At 34.1% G+C, this 26,960-nt stretch overlaps 1 protein-coding gene and 1 pseudogene across 6 annotated transcripts in view; one reads left to right on the top strand and one right to left on the bottom strand.

Moving 5' to 3' along the window:
- Positions 1–26,960, bottom strand: part of LOC149412152 (uncharacterized) — a 94,434-nt gene that overhangs the window by 45,830 nt on the left and 21,644 nt on the right. The window lies entirely within an intron of this gene.
- Positions 10,049–10,908, top strand: LOC149412153 (proteasome subunit beta type-1 pseudogene; annotated as a pseudogene).

Below are 26,960 nucleotides of genomic sequence, written 5' to 3'. Positions count from 1 at the left end.
TTTGTGGAGAGGAAAGAGGGAACATGGGTCTTGAAGAGTCCCATGTTGTAGGAGGGAGGAAACACAGAGGCCGGCAGTTCGTTCCACAGCCGAGCTGTTGAACTTAAGAACGAATCGTAGAAGCGACCCGTTCTCATGTGACAAATGTCAACCGTGTACAAATGTTGGGCGCGCGTTTGGCGTGTATCCCGACTACGCACCGGTGCCGAAGGAATCAATGACGCTAGTTCCTCAGAGCATCTTCCATTGTAATACCGATATAACAAGGACAGCATACCTACCTGACGCCTGTGCTCTAAAGGTTGCAGTCCATTTGTTAAGATTGGGGAATCTATCAAACGGACCGCCCGTTTTTGCACAGAGTCAAGGGTTTTTTTCAGGTATTTAGGGGCTCCGGACCAGAGATGGCTGCCAAATTCGACAGTAGGGCGCCCTTGCGATTTGTACAGGGTGAGCAGTTGTGTACTATTAAAGTATCTGCGGGCCCTGTACACTCTGTACAGTACGCCCAGCTTCTGAGAGGCCAACTTTACTCTGGCTTCGATGGAGCCCCCGTACCTGAGCTGGTCACTTATAGTTACACCAAGCATATCAATGGAAGGCCTGTTCGGAAGATTACTTCCGTTGAAGGAGACTAGATTATCATTTAGATCCCTTTTAGACGTAATCAGACAGGATTGGGTCTTTGAAACATTAAATTCGACGAGATTATTTTTACCCCAGGAGGAAATACTCTCGAGATAACCGTCCATTCTCTGCTTCAAAGCCCTCCGAGCCGTTGGAGTCTGAGCCAGTGAGACCATGGCATCGAGTTGGAGTATGTTGTAAGTCTAAATGTAGTGGGGAGGGGAAGGAGATGGGAAAAGGAAAGTGGGAAAGTACCTGTTTATTCAGATCTGGTCACTAAATACGGCTAAAGCCATTTCAAGCAACTTTTCAATCCTGAATGATGGTCTTATACCAGAGCGATACTGAGAGTATCTTCCACTCTGGAACGTGCCGCAAATACACTAGATATTACTTTTCATGAGTAATTTGTGAAATAACAAAAAATTAATAAAATAAAATTTACTTGCGCATGCTGTGATTTACTCGATCACGGAGGCCGTCAAAATGTAATATTTCTTTAAAGATTATTCTTCAAATGTCAAATATCGTGTTAGTAACATTAAATTAATATACAAGTCTCTGAATATTTTACCTGTCAGAGGATTATTGTTTTATAATATTGTAAGTCAACATGTTATATTGTCAGATTCATTGTATAGGGAAAGAGTTTGCCATCCACATAACACAAGATTCACTCAAAATGAAGGACTGGTAGTTCCGAAATGTACTAATAAATATGGTGAAAGAACTTTAAACTATATAGTACCCAAAATTTTTAACCTATTACCAATGACAATTAAAAATAATAACATGTATACTGCTAATGTTAAATATAATCTAAGGAAATGGTTATTGGATAATAATGATCTATACTGATGCCCCTGAAATGGAATTCATATTCTTGACTACCTACCTCTATTTATGAAACTATTGATGTACTTGTTGATAATACTAATTTGTTCATACATTTATTTTTACTTGCTTATTATATAAGGCTTTTATGCTGCTATTTAAACTTTTCTGCAATGTAACCAATTTATGTAATTATGTAACGTTCAAATTGTATCTTATGAGTGTATAAATGTTGTCTCTATGTCCCTGCTGACAAACTACATAAGTAGTTTAGCGGGTTTAAATGTGAATAAAAAATAAAAAAATAAATAAAAAAAAATTAAAAAAAAATGGACTTTCTTATTCGCATTTTTCTATATTATAGTTCCTACCTGCCTGATCACATTTTATTATAGTTCCTGCCTGCCTGATCACATTTTATTTTCATTGAGATAGATTCTATGAATAGTCCCTTATTCGAAATCTAATTGAATAGTTCCTTATTCGAAATTTCAAAAAATTATACACAAAATATTTGGTTTGTAATAAAGATTCCTACTTACGAAACTAATGGTCTCAGAAAAAAATGGTTTTTGATTTATTAAATATGAAATTTAGAAACATACTTTTTGGGTACGAGGAATACAAATTTAGTATTTTCAGCAAAAAAAAACTATTTTTAAAATTATCTCAAAATTTTGTGTCATTTATGGTTAGTAATAATTTAACTAAAAAAACAGAAATCTGTTTTCTGAAGTGCAAAAAACTCTCGAATGAAGCGGGCTGGTGTCATGAAATATGTACAACATGGCTGGTTTAATGAAATATCAGCGTTATTAGCTCGCGATTTTATTTCATTCATAGTGTTTAATTCATTATTGTTTACCATTGAACCGGACTCCGAATTTGATATTGTCTCATTGAAGGCAAAAGGGAACTACACCTCCTTCAAAATAGGTGTCCCGGAAGAAAAGAAAGATACATTCCTAGATGCCGCCAACTGGCCGGCAGGTATCGCTGTGTCTAAATTTAAATTCTTATCACCATCAAATAAAGAAGGTGGCACACAATCAGGTAAATCTTTACCTACCTAAAAATGGCAAAACTAGCGTTGAAATACCAAAATGTGCGTGGTCTAAATACGAAAATAGGTGAATTTTCGAACAACGTTATTTCACAAAATTCTGAAGTTATTGCTCTAACTGAAACATGGTTGCAAACCTCTGTATTCGACGCAGAACTGTTGTCCACCAGCCAGTACACAGTACATCGCCGGGACCGAGAGGGGCAACGAGGGGGAGGGGTACTGCTCGCAGTACGTAAACCGTTAAATTCAATAAGAGTAAGGGAGCTAGAAACAGATGGCGAACACATCTGGGTAAAAGTCTGTAAAGATAACTTCACTGTGTTTATATGTGTAGTGTACTTCTACTGCACAGATGACAGCGAAAATAGACGTATTTTCTATGAACATTTAGACAATAAAGCCAATATATTATTAAATAAGAACATAATAATTTTGGGTGATTTTAACTTAAATAATAAACCCGAAGACGTCTTAACTGATTTTTCGTATTTCACAAACTCGAATGGACTGACGCAGTACAATAAAGTGAAGAACAGTAGCGATAACATTCTCGATCTTATCCTTAGTAATATAAATGTGTGTGACGTGATGAGAAGCGAGGAACCACTGGTGAATGAAGACCAGCATCACCCGACGCTGGACATTTCCGCGCGCCTATCAAGAGCGGTTCGGTGCAGACGAAGACCCCGCCAAAACGATCGCCGCGCCCCCCGCGGGCCCCCGCCTTCGCTCCACAATTATAATTTCCACCAATTTAATTATAAGCGAGCAAACATAGAACTGTGCAATAATATTCTTTCGCATTTTGATTGGACATTTTTGTACACCATAAAATCTGTAGACGAAGCAGTGAAATATTTAAACAATGTACTGTTTAGTATTTTTGAATTATGTATACCAAATAACAAACCCAACATCACAAACGATGTATATCCGATATGGTTCAATAAGAGCATTATAGATAAACTGAAAAGAAAGGAATCGCTCAGAAAAAGATATCTATTGCACAAAAAGCAATCCGATTATCTGATATTTTCAGCGAGTAGATCCGAGCTAAAATCTGAAATAAAATTTGCTAAAAAACAATACATGGAAAATGTTCAGAATGGGATCAAAGACGACATAAAATTTTTCTGGAACTATATTAGGTCACAAAAAGTTAACCCAACCTCACCAACATGCTTGATTGAGGAAGGCGTAACTTTTACTAACCCTAACACAATTGTAAATAAGTTTGCTGACTATTTTCATTCCGTCTATAGTCAAGTAACCCCTAAACTTGAAACCAATTTCCCAACAGCATCACCCTGGAACGTTGGAGATATCTCACTCGGATTGACCAACATCCAGGAAATAGAAACTTGTATCCGGAATCTCCGACCTGATAAGGCTACTGGTCCGGACGGTATTCCTCCTTCAATAATTATAAAAATCTCTCCAAATATCTGTGTTCCCCTTGCGTACATATTTAATCTCTGCATCATGTCTTCCACATTTCCACAGTGTTGGAAACTAACGAGGGTCAGCCCCATTCACAAAGCTGATGAAAAGACTGACGTCAGAAATTATAGACCAGTTGCAGTACTGTCAACAATTCCAAAAATTTTTGAAATGATTATCTGTGATAAAATCAGTCCACAAATCACGCCTTTCTTAAGAGGTAATCAACATGGCTTCTTACCGAAGAAATCAACGGTAACCAACTTACTCTCTTTCTCTCGACGGGTAGCACAAAGCCTAGACTGTAGGCATCAGACGGACGTAATTTACACGGACTTCGCAAAGGCATTTGACCGAGTAGATCACGATATTCTAATAAAAAAGATGCATAAAATAGGTTTTAATCAACCCTTACTGACATTTTTTGCGTCATATTTAAAAGATAGAAGTCAGTATGTAAATATAAATGGATACGACTCCCATAAGTTCGCAGCTCTGTCAGGAATTCCTCAAGGATCGAATCTCGGTCCCATGTTATTCCTCATTCTGATTGATGACATTCAGGATTGCATACGTCACAGCTCATGTCTACTATTCGCAGATGACATGAAACTGATGAAGGAAATCGAATCAGATTATGATTATTCGAAACTGCAGGCCGACCTCGATTCAATCATGATATGGTCGGTAGAAAATAAACTTAACTTCAATATTAAAAAATGCGTTGTTATGACTTATAGTCGTTCACAAAATCCGGTATTCTGCCAGTATAGAATGAATGGTGAAGTACTTACACGCGTAAACATCATCAAGGACCTTGGGGTGATCTTTGATCCTAAGCTGACATTTTCAAACCACATAGTCCAGCTTACCTCGGCTTGCTCCAAAACTCTTGGTTTTGTAATTAGAACTTGCAAACAATTCAATAACAAAGAAGCAATGACCTCCATGTTCAACGGAGTGGTCAGAAGCAAGCTGGAGTACGCCAGTACTGTCTGGATACCTTATCAACTTAAATACATAAATATGATTGAACAAATTCAAAAAAAATTCCTAAGGTATGTTTACATGCGATCATACGGAATATATCCGAAATTCATGCATCACGTGGAACTGCTAAAGGAGACAAATTACCAAAGCCTGGAGACTAGGCGTAATGCCGGACTCATGGTATTTGAATTAAAGTTACTAAAAAACCTTATCGATTGCCCATATCTCCTGTCATGCTGTGGATTATTCGTTCCTGATAAATACTGTCGAAATCGTAGCCACGACCTATTCTGTATACCGCAGGGTCGGACAGATGTCATTGCCCGACATAGCATGACAAGAGGTATGACCTTACTAAATGCCCTACCAGCGGATATAGATGTGTTTAATATCACTATACCATGTTTTAAAAAATATATGTACATGTATTGTTAGTTTTTATAAAATTGTACCATAATTGGACTTACCTGTCTGTCGTACAATAATAAAAAAAATAAAAAAAATAAAAAAAATAAAAAATAAAAAAATAAAAAAAATAAAAATATCTGTTTCAAAAAACATTTTAATACTACATAAACAATAATTTAAATGTTTGTTCGTTCCAAATCTTAAAATTCCGAAAGTTCTTCAACTATTGTTTTGAAATGTTGACACAACTTTGCTTTCGAATACGCGTGTGTTTTTATGTACCTATTTTATACTGATTTCACCTGTGACAGGTAAAAACAGCGACTTAAAATCAAAACGCGCTATTGTTTCTCTATCTGCATAGACAGACTGAGCCACGGGAACGCGTGGTGGGGTACAGCTAGTTATAAATAAAGATTTCGAAAAGGGGGTATTGAAGTCTGGTAGATTTACGCTAAGGGCTGAACCCTCAAAATTTACTTCCAGATTGGGAATTGATTTACAATCCCATACAACGCGTGGCGTGGTGTGATAGCATACCAGCAGAAATTATCGTACCAAAATTAAACATTGGTCAATTCCATACTCGAAACAAAAACATAAATAAATATATAGTATAATTATTGAAGACAATATTAGCAATTCCTAAACGAATATTTGAAACAGAAAAATCATAAAATGATACGGTCACATCTAGGACTCGAAACCGGGACCCTTGCCTTGCCGGGGCACCGCTCTACCAACTGAGCTAATGGGACCCTATCTCCTTCGTTCATATTTAACTGTATCATACTTCGAATAAGAACTACCAACCTAAACATTATCTACATTTTTATTTGCTTCTATCTTTATGTATGATCGCAAGATTCAACCCGAACTAAATTTAATCTAGACAGTGTATTAGATAAATATACCTTATTTTTATTTTAATGCGCGACATCTATTGACTGTATCGGCAAGTCTAGGATGAATATATTTTTTTTTGGACATTCGACATTCAACTCGAATAAAGAGTAGGTCGAACCACTCGGGGTTCGAGTGGAATGACTTCGTCGAGAATCGAGGCCCAGTAGGCAAGAAGGAATCTTTGTGGGCCGCGGTTAGAATCCCATAGAATTTGTGTAAACTTCATACTAATTAGTATCGACGTATAGTATACACTACTACAGGGTTTTCCAATAAGAGGTGTTATTTTGATATTCAATCGTAAACGTTCAATGGTTTCGTTGCTTGTGTAGCGCCGTCTTGTTGAAAGTAAACGTTGTCTAAATCAATACCATCCAATTCCGGCCATAAAAAAACATTAATCATCTCTCGATAGCGCAATCCATTCACCGTAACTGTTGCTCCAGCCTCATTTTCGAAAAAGTAAGGTCCAATGACTCCGCTGGACCATAAACTGCACCAAACAGTCACACGTTGAGAATAGAGATGCTTTTCAACAATAACTCTTGGGTTTTCAGAGCCCCAGATGCGACAATTTTGCTTGTTGACGAAGCCACCAAGGTGGAAATGGGCCTCATCACTCAAGATGATTTGCATTTGATTCACTCAAGTGAATTTCAATCATTTTAATGCGTTTTTTGTTGTTTGTTTTTGGGGTGTTATGCCGTGTTGCGCTAACTCCTTCTTTAGCCGACGTTTCGGACAGCGTTGCAGTGTCCATCATCAGGGCAGATCCGGTAGATCCGAAGATGTATCACCCCAAAAACAAACAACAAAAATGCTTTTGGCCGTGAGAATCTAAAAACTTACCTGATTTTAATGCGTTGTTGAAGCGTGTATCGTTCCATTTTCATTAATGGCGTAGTTTTTACTTGTCAAATGTCAAAAAATGACAGCTTTAAAAGTAACATCTACCGAAATAGCGGGATATTCAAAATAACACCTCTCATTGGAAAACCCTGTATAACAGACATTATTATTTAAGTCTGATGAAACTTCACGCCCACTTCCATATCTAATCTATTAGATATTTATCTACATTTCTAGTAAGTAGCTGATTAGGTGAATTTAATCTGTCTATGGGTAAGTGGGCATCTGTGATGACTGTATTGTGTAATTATTACAGACTTTATCACACTCTTCCCAGTTGTAACTGTATTCTAATGACGATGATAAAAATAATTGTGATTTTTGTTTGAATGGAAGTTCTGGAGCCAGTTAGACTACGACATCCACAATCATTTGAGCATGTTTTGAGGCTGAAGGTAGTGGGATTAGAAGGAGATGAGTAAGAGCAAGGTGGGTAAGCACTTACTACTCTGCCATGACACATGACAATAAACTGGAAATCACGAATTAGTTATAGCAGAGCCATAGATAATTTATTACATACTGAGGCGATTTTTAACAAAAACGGCACTATAAAAATCAGCCAAATATTATTAGTGTCAAATGGTAATTTTTTCACAACGCTATTTTGAATGAATGGCTTTGAAATCAAATCTAGAGTGAAGGGAAATTGCCTTGCAGCCATCTTGAATGACTAACTTTTGAACTGATTTTTATAAAATTTTGAATGTGATGTTAATGCAGTTATAACGGCTAATGATTTTTGATCTATTTGATAAGACAAGGAATAGGACACATCATTAAAGATATTAAGTAAGTTACATACATCTTCCTCCTCACCCCGGGACTTCAAATTGTTCACGAATTGCTCCGTCCAGGCCTTTTAAAGTGCATGTAAAAAGTGCGTCGTCTTTAAAACATTTCAGAACTTCCTCGAATTCAAATATGGTCAAATCATTAGTAAACCGGGAATATTTTCATCTCTTTTGAGAAATTAGAAATTCGACAACATGGTCCAATTTTTCCTCTAGTATTTACTGGGTGTGTTAAGTTTCATGTATTTATTTTGTGTATTTTATATGTACAAAAATTTTATCAACTTATTCTTCAACCTTTGCTTCAGTTTAGAAATAATCACAATCTTGAGATTTCCAATACAAAAGTAATTTTTGCAAGAATTAAACAAAATTACATATTTTATTTCTATGGATTAAAAAACATTTTTTAAAAAAATCTGCCTGTGTTGCCAACGTATTATGATTTCTCATATTTTTCTTGTCAATTCGGTCCGGTTATCTACGGCGCAACCGTGTTCGGGATATTAATATAATTTTATGTTATCAATTTGATTCTGCTAGACCCCCAGAGAAGACATAATAACATTTGGATACATTTGATTAATATATTGTATACTAAATAGTATAAAACTAAGTCACCGTCCGCGTCTGTCTGTCTGTTCTTCTCATAGACATATGAATATTAGTAGACCTGCCCTAAGTGATTAAAAGCGTATTATCCCCACTCCCCATACCGGTTCCATTGGAGCCGGCTGTGCTCGCGTATGGCCTCAAGTGAAATTTGAAAACGTGACGTCATCATTCTTGTGCGAACTATGGTCGAGGCATCATCGGTTCATTTTACGAAATAACACGGCAAAATGTTGACTTGTGATATGAAAACTTGTAAAAATAGATGTGAAAAAGAGAATAAACCCAATTGTCGTATGACATTCCATAAGTAAGCATTATTTTACTTTATTTTAAGCTTATTCACACCGTATTATATGGATCAGTTTAAGAAACATATACTATCACATCACAATGTAGCGATTCTCAAGTGTGCTCATCGTTGTTTACTGGGGTAAGTAAATTATGAAACATTTGTAAAAGTGTCTTAACTAAATACTCTGAAACTAACTACGACTCTGCAAACAGAAGAAATTTACTTTGCCGAATTTGGACTTCGCAAATTAGTTCATAACGTGGCGAGTAATTTGCGCTCCCATGTAAAAATGTCTATTCATTCAAAAGCAGATTTTACTTTTAAGAAGTAAATGGTGATATTATAATGCGAGATGCCTATTTACTGTCAGATTGATTTATTGACGAATCACTGTCAGCTTAACCCCCTTCGTTCTTCAACAGTTGATTTTACCCCTCGCCATTATCTTCTCGTCTATTAATTCCTATGTCTGTGGTTCTTCTAAACTATGCAACGGAGTTTGATAGGGTTTTCACTATCATTTAGAATTTCTTCTGGAAGGTTTTATATAAAACATGGATATAATATTTATTGAAAGTAGAGAAAAGTCGAGCAACGCTGGGTACACTTCAGCTAGTATATATATATAGAAGAGTTCCACGGAAGATCGAAAGGGTATAGGACAGCATAAAGGACTTTTCGCCAAACTTCAAAAAGGAGATACCTGATCATAATGGCTGAAGACGAAATGCACTGAAAATACTTTAATACTTGTAATAGACCACCGATATTAATATATCTCTTATCATTTGACAACATTTCAGAGATAAACGACAGACATGATAAAAACGCCTCTTAGTTGCAATATTTACACCAGAAGTGTAGATATTATGACTACGAATAAAATTGTAAAAACACTACAAGATAAGCAGTTTTATTTTCATTACTAAACGTAATTGTGTGTACCTACTTATGAGTAATGAACGTTTCAACTAGTCAATAAGTTGATGTATTGTAAATTAAAACTAAGCAAGAACTGAACAGCAATTCGCATTACTCAGCTTATCCACAAATCCATAGTTAAAACACGTTTTTCTAAACAAATGAATGACAATCACAATATCGCTTGTCATACGTCAGAAAATTAGCATTTTATTTCACGTTAGTTTTCTAGAATAATCTGTGCTCGCCGCAATGGAATACTTGCCTGATTACTCTGTGCAGGGCTCAAAAGAAGCTGGGTTCAACGCTTACGCCGACAATGGTGGAAGTGTTGTGGCCATAGCGGGAGAAGACTACGTTGTTGTTGCTGCAGACACTCGCCTTAGCGCAGGCTTCTCCATTTACACAAGAAGTCAGAAGAAACTATTCAAGCTTTCGGAAACGACCGTCTTTGGTGCGACAGGATGTTGGTGCGACATACTGACTCTAACCAAGTTATTGCGAGCAGATGTACCTGCTTGATCATCGCAAACCCATGACCACGTGGCCCAAATGCCATCTAAAATGCTGTACTATAAAAGGTTCTTCCCATACTACATATCCAATGTGCTGGCAGGATTAGATAACGAGGGAAAGGGCTACGTGTACGGATACGATCCCATTGGCCATTTCGAGCGATTTAACTTCAAGGCTGGTGGCTCAGCAGTAGCTCTGTTGCAACCGTTTCTGGATAACCAAATTGATCTCAATAACCTTCCCTGCACAAACAATGAACCAATCAAGGAGAAGGCTATCAAGATTGAAAAAGACGCTTTCATTTCTGCTGCCGAGCGCGATATCTACACGGGAGACAGTATCTTAATCAACGTCATTACAAAGGAAGAAATTGAAGAAGAAACCTTTGATTTGAGGAAAGATTGATTTGATAATGATCAAGTCCTTACACTTTGTTTGTAATTCTTAAATAAATGAAAGTTTCATATACTTGTCGAATTCCGCTGCACGCTTAATACACAAAAATCATAAATAGCACTTTGCCTCAACTTGATTACTACATGAAATAACTCTTTATGTCGTGGGAGATGGTAAAGGATGCATTAAAGTTCAATTTTTTCTCAATCAAAGTTGGACAGTTAGGAAATACGCATAAATTATTAATATAACCCAAACCAACATATATAAATAACACGTTTACTTAATCCCCTGACTTAAATAGTTCTCTATTAGATATTTGAGTTGAAATCAAGCGTTGTTTTTTAAAAGAACCATGCAGCGGAATCCGACAAGTTTAACGGAAGTTTTTCTATTTTGCATTTAAATAATATATTTGTTTTTTATTATTATTTTCACTGTCCTAATTATTTGTGTTGTAAGCAATGACGTTACAATGTATATAGACTTGTTATCGTCTCATAAAATTAAGATAAAATGTCACGATTTTGAGATTTTGATTTAAGTGCTCACTCATTTTAGTCAGTCCCTGGAGAGAAAAGTTCAATTCTTATTCAAACCTAAATAAATCACATAATAATCTATTCTAAAAATATTAGAATAGATTATCCTAATTTATTAAAAAATCTCACAGATGAAATGAAATGCTTATAAAGGGTTTTCCAATAAGAGGTGTTATTTTGATATTCAATCGTAAAAGATCAATGGTTTCGTTGCTTGAGTGGCACGTAGCGCCGCCTTGTTGAAAGTAAACGTTGTCTAGATCAATACCATCCAATTCCAGCCATAAAAAATCATTAATCATCTCTCGATAGCGCAATTCATTCACCGTAACTGTTGCTCCAGCCTCATTTTCTAAAAAGTAAGGTACAATGACTCCGCTGGACCATGAACCGCACCAAACAGTCACACGTTGAGGATAGAAAGGCTTTTCAACAATAACTCTTGGGTTTTCCGAGCCTCAGATGCGACAATTTTGCTTGTTGACGAAGCCACCGAGGTGGAAATGGGCCTCATCACTCAAGATGATTTGCATTTGATTCACTCAATTGAATTTTAATAATTTCAATGCGTTGTTGAAGCGTGTATCGTTCAATTTTCTACTTGTCAAATGCTAAAAAATAACAGCTTCGAAAGTAACATCTATCGAAATAGCGGGCTATTCAAAATGACACCTCTTATTGGAAAACCCTGTAGAAAGATAACGTAAGTGATTATTGGGTTTCTAGGGAGGTATGTTTCCTTACTGATTACGCATGATTGATCTGGGCTGACCCATCGTTTATCTAGAACACATTATTCGGTTACTATCCAGACTTGAGGGTGTTCAGAAAATAATAATAACAATATATCCTTGCTCTATGGGACGGAAATCGATGAAGTTTACTAAGAACTTTGGTTTGAAGATTATCAAACATACGAATTTTGGTTGTCGGTGCGTGAAATTTGTAATATTTATGCATGAAATTTTTCACATTCAATGAACTCAAATTTGTTTTGAATTTTAGGGGTCATTTTAAAATTTTAACTGATTATGTGAATAACAAATCAGTCAACTGATAAAGAAGATATCTTTCCTACTTGTTTAATAATATTATAATACTTTTACTGTCTTTTTCAAATTTCGAATTATGACCTGCAATACAAAATTGGAATTATGACCTCCAATACAATTTTGGAATTATGACCTCCAATACAAATTTCGAATTATGACCTGCAATACAAAATTGGAATTATGACCTCCAATACAATTTTCGAATAAAAAATCAGCCCTTAAAAAAGTTTTTTACTATAATACTCGTACATCTATTTTAAAATATCTTTTACTACTTAAAAAAGAAATTAAACGTTTGGTTTGACTATTGAGTATTGAAACTTCCTATCCAGGAACTGAAGTCGACAAGTCTTACCAACTAAGCCAGATGCCGATTGGGTAGTATCGATGACCGATACCGATCGGGTAGGACCGTACATCAACTGCTGCAATGTCATCCGATTTCAGAGAAATGCGTATTTTTTTTATTTTTTTTTATTTTGTACAATATTTTTTACATTTCAAGTTTTCCAGCAATGTTGGCCTCACTGGGTGGCTTACCCGTGCTGAGGCCTTCATATTATAATATGAAAATATAATCTACATAATACTTTCCTCAATTTTAATTTCAAGTTTTACACTGTTGAAAGCTTTTATAACATGGTAGTGTCTTTGTCCAAAGCTTGAATTTATTGTCGGAGTTTTTATGTTTTCTTTGTACGCTAGTCTAATTGGTCTGTTAGTGTTATTTTGTGTATGTTGAAATTTATTTTTTTTGACAAAAATGTAGTTTAATAGTATTTTAACGTATAATTGGCGTATATCTAGTACATCACAGCTGTTGAATATTTGGTCTGTATCAGTCAGTCTATGTTTTTTAGTATTACCTTTAAGATCGTTTTCTGTGCGGTTTCTATGTAATTGATAGCCGAGTTTGTTGCTCCTCCCCAAGCAATAATTCCATATTCTATTATTGATTGGCAAAGTGCAAAATATTATATTGTTTTCAATTGTTTTATTTTATATATGTTTCTTATGTTTACACAAAAATGTGTATTGTATATATCCGCGTGTTTGCGCGTGATTGCCAGCAAAAATTGATAGAATGCATTATCATCAACAAGGAGTATATCTGCCCAGTTTCCGATCGATCGGATGTCGGGAAGTGGGTTAATTTCCGCATTTGAGGATTTGCATTAATTTATTCATTTCCGAAAACGAAAGTGAAATTCAAAAAAATGTATTTAAAAAATTAAAACCATTTACAACTAACTTTGGACTGCCGAGTCATTGAATATTGTTTTATAAACAGTATTTTTTTATTTTAATCATGTTTATCGCAATTACTTTAAAAAAGCCATAAGTGAATAAATGATTATAAGGTCAGGAAGGAAGTTGATAATAGAAGTAAAATTTAAATGGTTTATTTTTGTTTTGTTATCAGTAGGTATTATACGAGTACATCATTTATTATCTGAACGGTGTGCACATAATCCAAAACAAATATCACAAACAGAATTAGTATATACCGATATTATTTGGTAAACGGATAATAAACTTATTTTATATGTATACAACTTGTATACATGTATATATAAGTCGCATACCCGGTGTTGCTGGGAGACTTATAAATGGTTTGGGGCAAAGTTTTGAGGTTGTCAATTCTTGAGTACAGGAGACAACTGCGTGCATTTTAAAATTGAAATTTATTATTTTTTTTTTGTTATTTTTTTACCGTTTGTTACGCAATATTCAATGACTACTTGAATAAGTTAACTAATTTGGAAAGTTTCCCAACTATGCACCGGTGCCGAAGGATCATCTTCCATCGAAATACCGGTAGAACAAGGACATCATGACGTCTATGCTATAAAGTTTCCAATTTGTTATAGGGAAATATATTCAACGGGCCGCGCGTTTATGCACCGAGTCATGGATTTTTTTTTAAATGGGGTTCCAGTCCAGAGGTGGCTGCTAAAATCGACAGTGCGAATTGTACAGAGTCGGCAGTTGTAGGCAATTGATTTATACGCCTGTCAGGAACGCAGGAGTCTTAATATCTTAGGTATGTTAGTATATTTATTTATGTTTATTTTATGTAATAAATAAATAAATAAATTAAAGTATGTTATTTTGATTTTTCGTTCCGTGGCTAAGTTTTGGGCAAAAAAAGTTTAGAAAAAAAAACGAATATGACAATTATTAAAAAAAACTCATCTATAAACAGAAAGAAAGTAATGAAAATTGCGCAAATTGTAACCACGGTCTAAATTTTACAATTAAAAAATGGTTGCATCAATTTGTCTTAAACGTTTTTTTGTTGTTTTTTTAATGTCAAACCTCACAAAAGCGCCCACAGTATAGTGCGACATATATCTACCCAGGAGGAAAGGATTTATTGATGCGGGTTTTGAAGAGGCCCTGGTTATGTGAAGAAGGAAAAACAGACCAAAAAACAAACAGCGAAACAACCCGTTCTCATTAAGCCCACATCTGCTGTGTCCATCGAGTTTTTCCTTTTGCAGGCTTCTTTAAAATATCTGTAGAATAGACATGGCATGCCTACTTAGCTTCTGAGCAATAGAGATGCCAATTGGTCAGTTATATTTTTATATCGTATTTTTTGTCAGACGGACCACCCTTTTTTGCAAAGAATCAAGTAGGTTAATCAGGCATTTTGGTGCTCCAATCCAGAAGTAGCTGCGAAGTCGAAGCCTAGCAGTTGGTCACTTCTGAAGAATCTGCCAGCCCTATACAAATCGCCCAGTTTCTTTGAATTATTATATATGTTATTGTTTACTAATAAATTTCCTGATAGTGTACCATGTTTTTATACACGCCTCATTGCTCCATCAATTATCAATAGTATCTTAGAAAGTGACATATTTTATAAATACAGGGCATACTACTTAAGAGGGCAACATGGTTAAACCAGTAACAACAGACACCGGTATATGACAGATATATCAGTTTCCAACTTCGGAAATCGAATAAAAAATACGTTGATTTCCCAATTTTTTTATTTAAGTTTCGCTATTTTTATCATTTTTGTATTTTATTATTTAGATATTTTGTTGGAAACTCGTTTATGTGGATATTAGATGAAAATGCCGGGTCAAACCTAATTCGTCAAAAGAATTACCATGGTTCAGATGACGTCAATTGGTGTAATTATTTTATAACCAACAGGAAAATACTTTAATAAATTAAGGTCGGTATGTACCTAACTGCGTAGAATTATCACTAATCGCTCCTAAATCATGGCTTAAACATTATATAATTTTTTACGTATTGGTAGTAAATGGTTTGGGATTACCAGTTGTCAGTTGTCTTATTCAAGCAATGTTAAAATGTAGTTACTTTGAGTAGACGTATAACATACAGTTATAACTTTTAACCACTCTTGTAAATTATGAATGTTTCATGATATTAATAAAGCCTTTTTCATAATAAAACACATTAAAAATTGACAAATAATAATTTGTGGCCCAATGGCCAAGTGGTTGGCTAGTGGTTATTTTTCTGTGTCTTCTGTTTTTTTCTTCAATGATATTAACCACTTTCCGTCTAAATAATTAGATTCTTACACGCCCGTTCAACGTTGGCGTGGTAAAGCCTTGAGCCTGGTTATGACCGTTTTGACCAAAAAAATGCCATTTTTTTATTTTATTTTTAATATTAACTCCACACAGGAGGTTCTGAAGAAAATAATTTCCCTCAGGGCCTATGTCATCTTTGGGGATGCTGTGTGGAGGGTCTTTTTGTGGAGAGGAAGGAGTGAACATGGGTCTTGAAGAGTCCCATGTTGTAGGGGGGAGGAAACACAGAGGCCGGCAGTTCGTTCCACAGCCGAGCTGTTGAACTTAAGAACGAATCGTAGAAGCGACGCGTTCTCATGTGACAAGTGTCAACTGTGTACAAATGTTGGGCGCGCGTTTGGCGTGTATCCCGACTACGCACCGGTGCCGAAGGGATCAATGACGCTAGTTCCTCAGAGCATCTTTCATTGTAATACCGATAGAACAAGGACAGCATACCTACCTGACGCCTGTGCTCTAAAGATTGCAGTCCGTTTGTTAAGATTGGGGAATCTATCAAACGGACCGCCCGTTTTTGCACAGAGTCTAGGGTTTTTTTCAGGTATTTAGGGGCTCCGGACCAGAGATGGCTGCCAAATTCGACAGTAAGGCGCACTTGCGATTTGTACAGGGTCAGCAGTTGTGTACTATTAAAGTATCTGCGGGCCCTGTACAGTACGCCCAGCTTCTGAGAGGCCAACTTTACTCTTGCTTCGATGGAGCCCCCGTACCTGAGCTGGTCACTTATAGTTACACCAACCATATCAATGGAAGGCCTGTTCGGAAGATTGCTTCCGTTGAAGGAGACTAGATTATCATTTGGATCCCTTTTAGACGTAATCAGACAGGATTGGGTCTTTAAAACATTAAATTCGACCAGATTATTTTTACCCCAGGAGGAAATACTCTCGAGATAACCGTCCATTCTCTGCTTCAAAGCCCTCCGAGCCGTTGGAGTTTGTGGTTTAAGTCCATGGTAATAAGTCAAGTTTTTCACTGTTCCAACTTACGCGCCGCATAATTTTTACACCACGGTTTAGTAAGGCTGTTTGTATTCATTTAGATTCGAATGAATTTCTAAGACCGTCAGAAGACTAATGTCCGTTACCTTAATTATAATTTGGGTGGAGGCGGGTATGGGTACCGTCGCCCCTAGAACCATTTATTGAATAACCAACACCTCTGCCATAGGTGGATCCCCAAGTGGATCGCTACGTTTTGTGACTTGAGGAGTGAGGAGTGAGTGAGTGTTCATGGGGTGAGGGGTGTCTAGGTCTTCGCGGATGTCTAGTTCTTGGATGCATTTTCCCACCTATTGCGTAGCGGGCCGGATCGGGAGAGACTGGTTGAGACCTTTCGACCTCTCCAGCCGGACTCTCCCAACCCTTCATTTTGCACCGCAGCGGTAGGGAAGGATCCATACGTCCGTAACTCATCCAAAATCTCTCTCTTGGTAGAAACCTAACTGCTAGCTCGCCTCGCTTCTGAACTGGAGGGGCGAACCTATATATTAGAGACATCTCTTGGAGGATTATTTAAACTTTGTAAGCTACTGGCACTGAACCATCTATGCTGCGTAGCTCAAACTGTCACACAAACAATTTAATATGATGGCCTCCGTGGTCTAGTGGTAAGCGGTCGCGGCTTCAAATCCCGGCGTGTGCAAGTAAATTTTATTTGATTAATTTGTTACATTGCATGATTTACTCATTTAAAATAATATTATATACAGTTTATTTGTGGCAGGTTTCAGAGAGGAACATAATCAGTGTAGCCCTAGTGTAAGACTACCATTCAGAATTGAAACTTGCTTAAAATGGCTATGACCAGATCTGAATAGCCAGGTAAATAATTTTATTTTTTATTTTTTTATTGTTGATACATTTTTTTTACAATATTTCATATTTCAATTTAGTAATGTTGGCCTCACTGGGTTGTTTACCCGTGCTGAGGCCCCCATTTTATAATTTAAGAATTTATACATTTAAAAAAAAATAAAAGAAAAACAACATTAAAATAAAGATAAATTTAAAATAAAAAATAAAGATTAAAAATTAAAATATAATTATAACACTAAAAGAAAAGAGAATGTAAATCGGCATTTATAATGATATATGTGTTTGTGCGTGTTGCGTGTTTTATATATTTTTTTTTTGTGTTGCGTGTATATGTTTTATTCTTTTATGTTATAGTATTTTGGTAATATTGTCTTTTTGTTCTTTAATCCATTTTTTTTATTTTGTGTTTGAATTTATTTTTATTTTCCTCAATTTTTGTTTCAAGTGGAAGACTGTTGAATGCTTTAATAGCGTGGTATTTATGGTGTCTTTGTCCAAAGGTAGTGTTTACCGTCGGAGTTTTTATGTTTTCTTTGTACGCTTGTCTGACCGGTCTATTAGTGATATTTTGTGTTTGTTGGGGTTTGTTTTTTTGGTCGAAAATGTAGTTTAGTAGTGTTTTAACATATAATTGGCGTATATCAAGTACGTCACAGCTTTTAAATATTTGGTCTGTGTCGGTTAGTTTATGTTTTTTGAGTATTACTTTTAATATCGTTTTCTGTGCGATTTCTATTTGAGCGATAGCTGCGTTTGTTGCTCCTCCCCAAGCAATTATTCCATATTCTATTATTGATTGGCATAGTGCATAATATATTGTTTTCAATTGTTTTATTTTATATATGTTTCTTATGTTTAGGAAAATGTGTATTGTTCTGAGGAGTCTATTTGTGATTTGTTTGATGTGATGTGTCCATCTAAGATTATGGTCAATTAGGATTCCTAGATACTTTATTTGTTCTGTTTTTTCTAGAGGGGGGCAATCGCAGATGTTGGTGTTTATGCATTCGTGTATTTTTATGGTGTTTGTATTGTTTTTTGGCTGTCCTGTGTTAGTTATGCTGTACGTTGTGAATTTTGTTTTCGATATGTTTAGTGTGAGTGTATTTGAGTCCAACCATTTTTTCACTTGCGTGATTCCTAGATTCGCTATGTTATAAACCTTATTCCAATCCTTAGATTTAAATAATAAAACTGTGTCGTCTGCGTAACTAATTATTTCTCCATCTATTTCCATGCTGCAAAGTTCATTTATGTAAATTATGAAAAGAACGGGCCCTAGTATGCTTCCTTGTGGAACTCCGTGTGTAATCGGCAGTGGTATGCTAGTATAGTTATTAATTTTGACTCGTTGTGTTCTGTCGCTCATGTAGCTTTTTAATAGTTGTAGTTCTTTGTCTTTGATACCCATATTTTCTAATTTTTTAAAAAGTGTTTTGTGGCATATTGAATCAAAGGCTTTAGCCAAATCTAAATATATCGCTATGCATTTAAACCCTTGATCTAAGTTGCTATGTGTATAATCCATTGTACTTGCTAAAGCTTCTTTTGTGCTTCTTTTTTCTCTAAATCCATATTGTTTGTCCGAGATTAATTTGTTTTCTTCTAGGTATTTTATTATTTGGTTTTTTAATAGTCTTTCGAAAATCTTTGATAGAGAGTTTAACAAAGTAATTGGTCTATAGTTAGTTATTTCCATTTTATCTCCGGATTTATACATAGGGATTACCAGTCCTTTTTTAAGAGTATTAGGAAAGCAGGCATGTGTTATGCTAAGGTTGATTAGGTGTGTTATAGGTTTTAATATTTCATTTTTTATTATTTTAATGCAATCCGTTGTTATTTCATCTAATCCAGGAGCAATCTGGTTTTTTAATGTATTTATTATTTTGTTAATTTCCATTTCCGAACTTGTTTTTAATATAAATCTGTGTTGTGTTGGTTGGGTATCGATGTTTGATCTGTTTGTTTGTGTTAGTGTGTTTGTGCTGTGTTTTTTACGATTCGCTAAAACTTTCCCTATAGTTGCAAAAAAGTTATTTGCGTGGTTTGCCATCATTTCTATATTTGTTTTGGCATCTATTTTTTTCGAGTTAATATTTAGATGTTCGATAGTATTTTTTTGTTTGTATTTTTGTGTGTATGTAACTTCCTTTAATATTTTCCATATTTCCTTTGGGTAATTGTTTGCTTTTTTAAGTTTTTCTTTGCAGTACATCTCCTTAGCTACTCTAATAATTTTCGTGCATATGTTTCTATATCTTTTATAGTAATTAAGTTGTTCCATGTCATACGGTGTTTGTTTAATTTGTTTGTGAATTTTGTCTCGTTTACGAATACAGTTTAATATTCCTTGTGTTATCCATAGTTTAATTTTTTTTGCTTTGTGTGTAAGTTTTATATGTTTTATTGTAGTGTAATTATTTATTTCTTGCGTTAGCGTATTTGTAAATGTATTCCAGGCTTCCTCGACATTATCTATTTGGTATAATGTATTCCAGTTTATTTTTTGGAGTTTTTCTTTTAAGTTTGAGTAGTCAATTATTTTTTTTGTAAATATTTTATGTTGTTTCGAAGTAGTGTTTTCGGTGTCTATTGCTATCATATTCATGTAGTGATCAGTGATTGTGCTTTCAAGTACTACTGTTTTAGTTTTTAGTTTTGTCTTGATCATTATATGGTCTATGCAGCTTTTAGTGTTTTGTGTGACCCGTGTTGGGACCTTTATTATTGGCTCCAGTCCGTGTTGTGCTAGTATTGCTAGGTATTCTATGTTTTGTGGGTGTCCGTTTTGTAGAATGTTTATATTAAGATCTCCTATGATGATGATATTTTTGTATTTGTTGAGATCATTTAATGTATTGTTAAGATCAGATAAGAAATTTGTGATGTTGTTTTTGGATGGAGATCTGTACATAGCTAGGATACATGTTTCTTTTCTATATGTAATTTGTATGCAGTTGGAGTCAATTATGTTTATTTCTTGAATGGTTGTGTTATTTTTATCACTGACGTATATAACTATACCATCATTTTGGTTTTTGTGTATTTTTGTATGGTGTGTATTATAGTTTTTGATTGTTTTTGGTATGTAGTTGTCATTCAACCAGCATTCTGTCAGTACAATGACATCAAAATTATTTTCAAGCTGTTGGAGGTATATAAAAAATTCATCAAAATTTTTATTGATCGATCTAATGTTTTGGTGTAATATATTGATTCTATGTTTTTCTTTTGTGAATTTGGTCCAGAGGTTAATATCATTTGTACTTTCGCAGTAGTGTTGATTGTCCGAATCTATATATTCCATGTAATCTGCCATGTTGGTGTGTATTTGTGTAAGTATGTGATGTGAGGTTGTGTTAGATGTACAGTCGTGTTTATGTCAGTTTATTAGATAATGCTTGGATTATTTCTATAGCGCTGTTTTCGTGGTAATATCACTTCAAGGACTTCAGATTAAACAAGTTGTTTTAAATTGAACAAGAACTGGTTTAAATTGAAGCATTCCTTATGTCATGATGTATGATTCGCTTCTAGACTTGTGGATAAATTAATAATAAATTAAGAACACTTAGTTGTAAACAATTGTTTGTTGATTAGCATTCTGCAGTCGTGTTACGAAAACAAGTTACCGACAATATCGATAAAACCTTTGTCGATCGACCGTGTTAAATACTCTGGTGGCCATATTTGCATATTTAAAAATGTTGAGCATACCTTATGTCATGATTCTCGATTTCCTTCTAGACTAATAGATAGATTAAGAATAAATTAATAAACTAACAAATACTTTAAAAATTAATTGCGCACATTGAGATGTGATTCAGAGTTTTATTGTTTTCGATTCGATTCATTCAGATATTCTTAGAACGTTTTTAACAAAAGTCCAAAACATTTTTTTTTTAATTCATGTGACCTTATCAAATGTTTAATGGGACCAGTTTTTTTTAGATGATACATCTGTGCAAAATGTTTTTATTTTATTTCCTTATTGCGGACGATACCTAATACAAGTACAAGGATAAACGGGATTCCAGATTTTTCCTTACTATTAAATCTTTATGTGTCAATTTGCCCTGATGATGGATCATGAAAGACTACAAAAAGCTGATTCAAGAACAAGACCGAAACACGAGAAATTCAATGTGATTAAGAGGAAGCTACAAGCCAAAAATTTGTATTTTCTTGGTATTCCTTGTATTGTAGGTAATAGGCATTAAAATCGCTTGACAAACGGAGTTCAGAAACGTTCCATTTCAAGCACAAAACTGGTTATTATTTATTTTGTAAAAATTTTATAAAAAAGAAAAAAAGTTAATCAAGTAAAACTGTCACAGATAATCTTAGTTATAATACTGTATTTCCTTCATGCGTTTCACGCATTTATTTTTGTAGTTTACATTTATATTTTTTATTGAGTAATTTATTTTTTTATTTGTATTTGACTTGAGCGAAACGATAGGAAAACCTTCAGTTTATCTAAAGAATATTTTTTGGTAATCATAATGTATACCAATTCGTTATAAAGATCAAAATAGTGATTTAGCATTAAGCTTCGCCTTAATTGTGTCAAAAAATTCCAAATTTATTTGTAATTCGACAAATTGATACAGAAGCCGTTCACAGTTCAATGTTGACTTCAGGATCCGCATAAAAAAAGCCTTTCCTACAGCCCCTACATTAACTCGCCTCACAGTGCTGCCCAACAGCTGTGGTTAGCACCATAATTTATATGCGCAGCCGAATGACTAGGGCTTGCAATTCATGTAAGCAGTATAACAACAAATAGAATTTTTTAAATAAGCCACTCGAGCGATAATTCATTTACCATATTATTTAATTAATAGGATTCCTCAAAATATTAATATGGAAACATATGAAACTGATTTAAAGAATTCACCTAGATTTCTCCGTTTATCCTATATTTTTAGATTCTAAAAACTTGGCAAGCGATTGCTCAAACTTTTTTGCAAAATTTCAAAATATGCCAAAAATCGCTCGAGTCGGAACAAAATGAATCAATGTACGTACAAAACAAAACAAGAGAGAAAAGGTGAACCAATATCTGCCTACAGTAATAAACAATAATCAGTTTTAAAACAAGAAGTAAAGTATACATAATGTATATAATGTTAGCGAAACAAAATGTTAGAAATTTCAGATTTAAATTTTAGGACGGAATAAATGAAAATACAACGGAACTAAATTTATGTCCAAATGTACGCAGCTTTTAGACCGGGGAATTAATAAAATAGTTTTATTTAGATGAATAAACAAAGAACAACTAAGGAAATCTCATGTTACGATTTGGTACTCAGAATATATAAAGTATTACATTTTATAATATTATTATAAAATTTCGATTATTACTAACCCACCTTGAAATTCCTGGAATTTAGACTAGGTCAACCCGCCCCATACTCGATCTTGAAATCAGGTATTGAACCATTATAGATGGAAAATCAAATTATCAAGGCATACAACAACATTTCGCAGTAAAAAATATGCAATGAAGCATCAACGTAAAAATATAATTGATTAAGTAACTCTACTCGAATATAACCAGCACTTTCGTGTGGTGAAACTCGCACAACAATCTCACTTTCCGTGAGATTATCAATGTTAATATTTTGTTCAAGGCTGGTAATAAAAAAATATTTCTCAAACAGATTTCTGGAAATATATAGAGTGGCTCAATAAAAACGAACAAACCAAAACATATTTTACTATTTAAAAAAAAGGTTGTATATAAATATAATTTCATTCATTATGCGACCAACATGAGAGAGTAAACTTCTAGTAACCATGAGAGGTAAGCTTCTTGGCTCAGAACCCAGGTGTTTATCAACCACTCGAGCGATTTTTGGCATACTATTGCAAGTTTGCAAAAAATATTAAAATCGATCGCTGTTCATAATGTGCCAAATTTATAGAACTAAAAAATATGAGATAAACGGTGAAATCTAGCATGGTGGATTCATTGACTTTAAACCGCAGTAAGCAGTTCATATGTTTTCATATTAATATTTTGAGGAAAATAATATGGCGAATGTATATTTTATGTCCAAATACTTATATTATTACATCCGTGTATTGTCCAGGCTTTACGCAAAGTTTTTCGAAACCAGATGAAGACAGTAATTTACCTCTAATTTTGAGTCAAGTGTGTAAAATTTCATTAATGTCGGAGTTAAATAACTGTAGATTTGAATAAAAATGAAATCCTGTCCAAGAGATCCTCTTCTTTATATTTAATACCTCCGATTTATATGAATACCTCACTAGCCAGTGGGACTATTTCATCTATGTCATGCCCAATCTGTATGTTGTGAGGCTGAAGGTATTGGTGAAAGAAGGAAGCCGGGGTAGAGGAAGATCGGGAAGTACCTGACTATTCTGATCTGGTCACCAAATACGGCTGATGCCATTTCAAGGAACGTTTCGTTTCTGAATGATCACTAGGGCCACGCTGAAAGTGTCTACCGCCTTCGTGAGAGACCACCGTTCGGATTAGACGTATTTATTACCTCAACTACCTGCTTGAAATGACTTTTGAGAAGGCATACTCTTCTCAAACATCATCTACATCACCAGCTGAAAAAGAGAATATTTGTACTTTTCTAGAATTAATTTACGTACATCCATTGAATTTATTCAAAAACGAACAGATTTTTTTTCTTTATTATGTTCCGGTTCTGGGTACCAGTCGCTATGACACATCTTCTCCTTGATTATAATATCGGTGTAAATATTACGCGTCGGAATAGTAAAATATGACTAATCACAGTGCCGCGAAGTTACGGATACCCGTTTAACTATACCAACGCTGAACCGGGCGGCGCGTCAGAATATAATATATTAAATGGAATTTTTATAATTTTTGTATTCTCATAATCTTCCAAAATGTTAAAGTAAGACTTAAATATTAATATTTGTATTAAATATTTCTTATCTCTCCATCCTTTTTTTGTTTATATCTTGTTATTTCTGATTAATGTTTGCACGTCCACATATCGTAAACTCTGCAAGCTGTTAACATTTTTAAAAGGAAGATACATGCCAAAAATGTATATATTCTTGGTATACCTTATATCGCAGGTAATAGGCATTAATATCGCTTGACAAACGGAGTCTAGAAACGTTCGATTTCAAGCAAAAAACTGTTTTTTAATTTATTTTGTAAATAATTTTATAAGAAAGCAAAAAAGTTAATCAAGTGAAACTGTCACAGCTAATTTAAGCCATAATACTGTATTTTTTTAAAAGTTGTTTCCTTTACGCGTTCATACATTTCTATTGAAAAAAAAATGTAGTTTACATTTATATTTTTTATTGAGTATTTTTTTTTTTTTATTTGTAATCTAATCAAGCGAAAACCTTCAATTTATCTAAAACATATTTTTTGGTAATCATAATGTACAGTGTACACCAATTCGTTATAAAGATTAATCAAATAGTGATTTAGCACTAAGCTTTGCTTTAAGTGGATTATTAATATTTATATTTTTCACAATGTTAATCTTATGATTTTATCATATTAATAATCTGTAAATGTTCCAAAACTTAAAAATATTTTCTTCCAACAAAATTAAATGCGTGAGTGATACATGAAAATATGTTATTGATTTGGAATATTATTTATTCTGTAATTATGGTATTATTTGGAAAAATTAATAAAATAAACTGTTCAAATAAAATAAAAAATACATTATATCTATGTAGGTACTAAAATTGGATTAATAATCTATAGTTCAATAATTTTTAAAACATGTATATTTTTACTAATTTTTTTTTGTAATTTTAAGTGCCTGTTTTTCTTGGGCTCGCCTGTAAAAAAAGATGTTTATTAAATAAATCAGAGCTGGATAAAACCGCTTATAGTACTGAACTTGAATGCTAACAACGTTCTTAAGTGAAATATTGTACTTTATTAAATAATTACCGGAGTGATCGCAGCTCTTAGGTATGTAAAATGTAATATTATGTACACCATTTGAATAATATGATATACAGCCTCCGTGACCGAGCGGTAAACGTGCTCAGAGATCGCGGGATTAAAACCCGACGAAGGACAAATTAAAATGTTGAATAAAACGGGTTTTTGAGAAACGTGTACATTTAAATAAATTAGAAAAATACATTTGCCTTTGGTCAAGGATTGAACCGAGTACCGTCAAAATGACGAAATATAAAAAAAATATAAATAACAAATATTTTTTTATTAATCTATAACGCCGTGGTAATAAGTCAAGTTTTTCACCGTTCCGACCTTACCGTTAAGTGTTAAGAATTAGTTATTTAGGGAAGGAAGTATTTTAAAAGATTCCTCACGTCGTTAAATTAAGACAATTTACTTTTTTATTTAATTTTCAATCTAATTCTACTTCTGAAAAAATTATATTTCTAATACTACTACAGTTTAAAATAAGGTTTGATTAGGTTGGGTTAGGTAATTGAGAAACCATGGAAAAAAAACTTTGTAGAAAAACTTTAATTATGAAAAAAATTTTGATTGCCGAAAAATTCGCCTGCAGCTTGACTACTTCAAGCAGATTAACAAGAGCAACAGATAAACTGATATTTACAACAACAAAAATGAGACAAATTTAAAGAGAGAAAATTTTGTTTCTCGCACACAAAAATAAATAAAAACGCATATTGTCTAAATGAAGTATTTAGATACTTCGTTTCAGATAAACAAACAATTATACTTTATAGAAAAATAAAGAAAGAATAAATTAATGGTACGCAGAAATAGTTAATAATTGCAGTATCAAAGAATGCAAAGTAACTAGACAAGTAGGAACCAACGTTCTATGTCTCAACTCGTTTATTATCATTGAATTCCGTAAAAAACACGGATAAATGTCTTAATGTTTCGTGTACTTGAAAAATTACAACATCTACCCAATCATCTGTCAAACATTTAAACCAAACAAATACACATTTCAAATAAATAAGTGTTTATCAATAAAATTATTTCTACCATATCGCTTGCCTGATATGATTTAAATATCAGTTCCAATTTTGAAAATTAAAAGATCATTGAAAATTATTTAATTTACAACTTGCACAGACAGCCAAAATGATTAAATTTAACCTTGCACGGAGAGCCAAAATGATTAAATTTACCCTTGCACAGACAACCAAAATCAGTATGTTTAACTGTTCTCCTTCCCTTTCAAATTGTTTCCACCCATATTTTCCCTATTTAGCATTAGAGTGTCATAATCCCACTGAACTTTATAGTTTTC

This window comes from Hesperophylax consimilis, chromosome 24, assembly GCF_061612785.1.
Source record: "Hesperophylax consimilis isolate HC1 chromosome 24, BYU_Hcon_1.0, whole genome shotgun sequence".
In the NCBI taxonomy this organism is placed as follows: Eukaryota; Metazoa; Arthropoda; class Insecta; order Trichoptera; family Limnephilidae; genus Hesperophylax; species Hesperophylax consimilis.
This window is presented reverse-complemented; position numbering and strand designations above follow the sequence as displayed.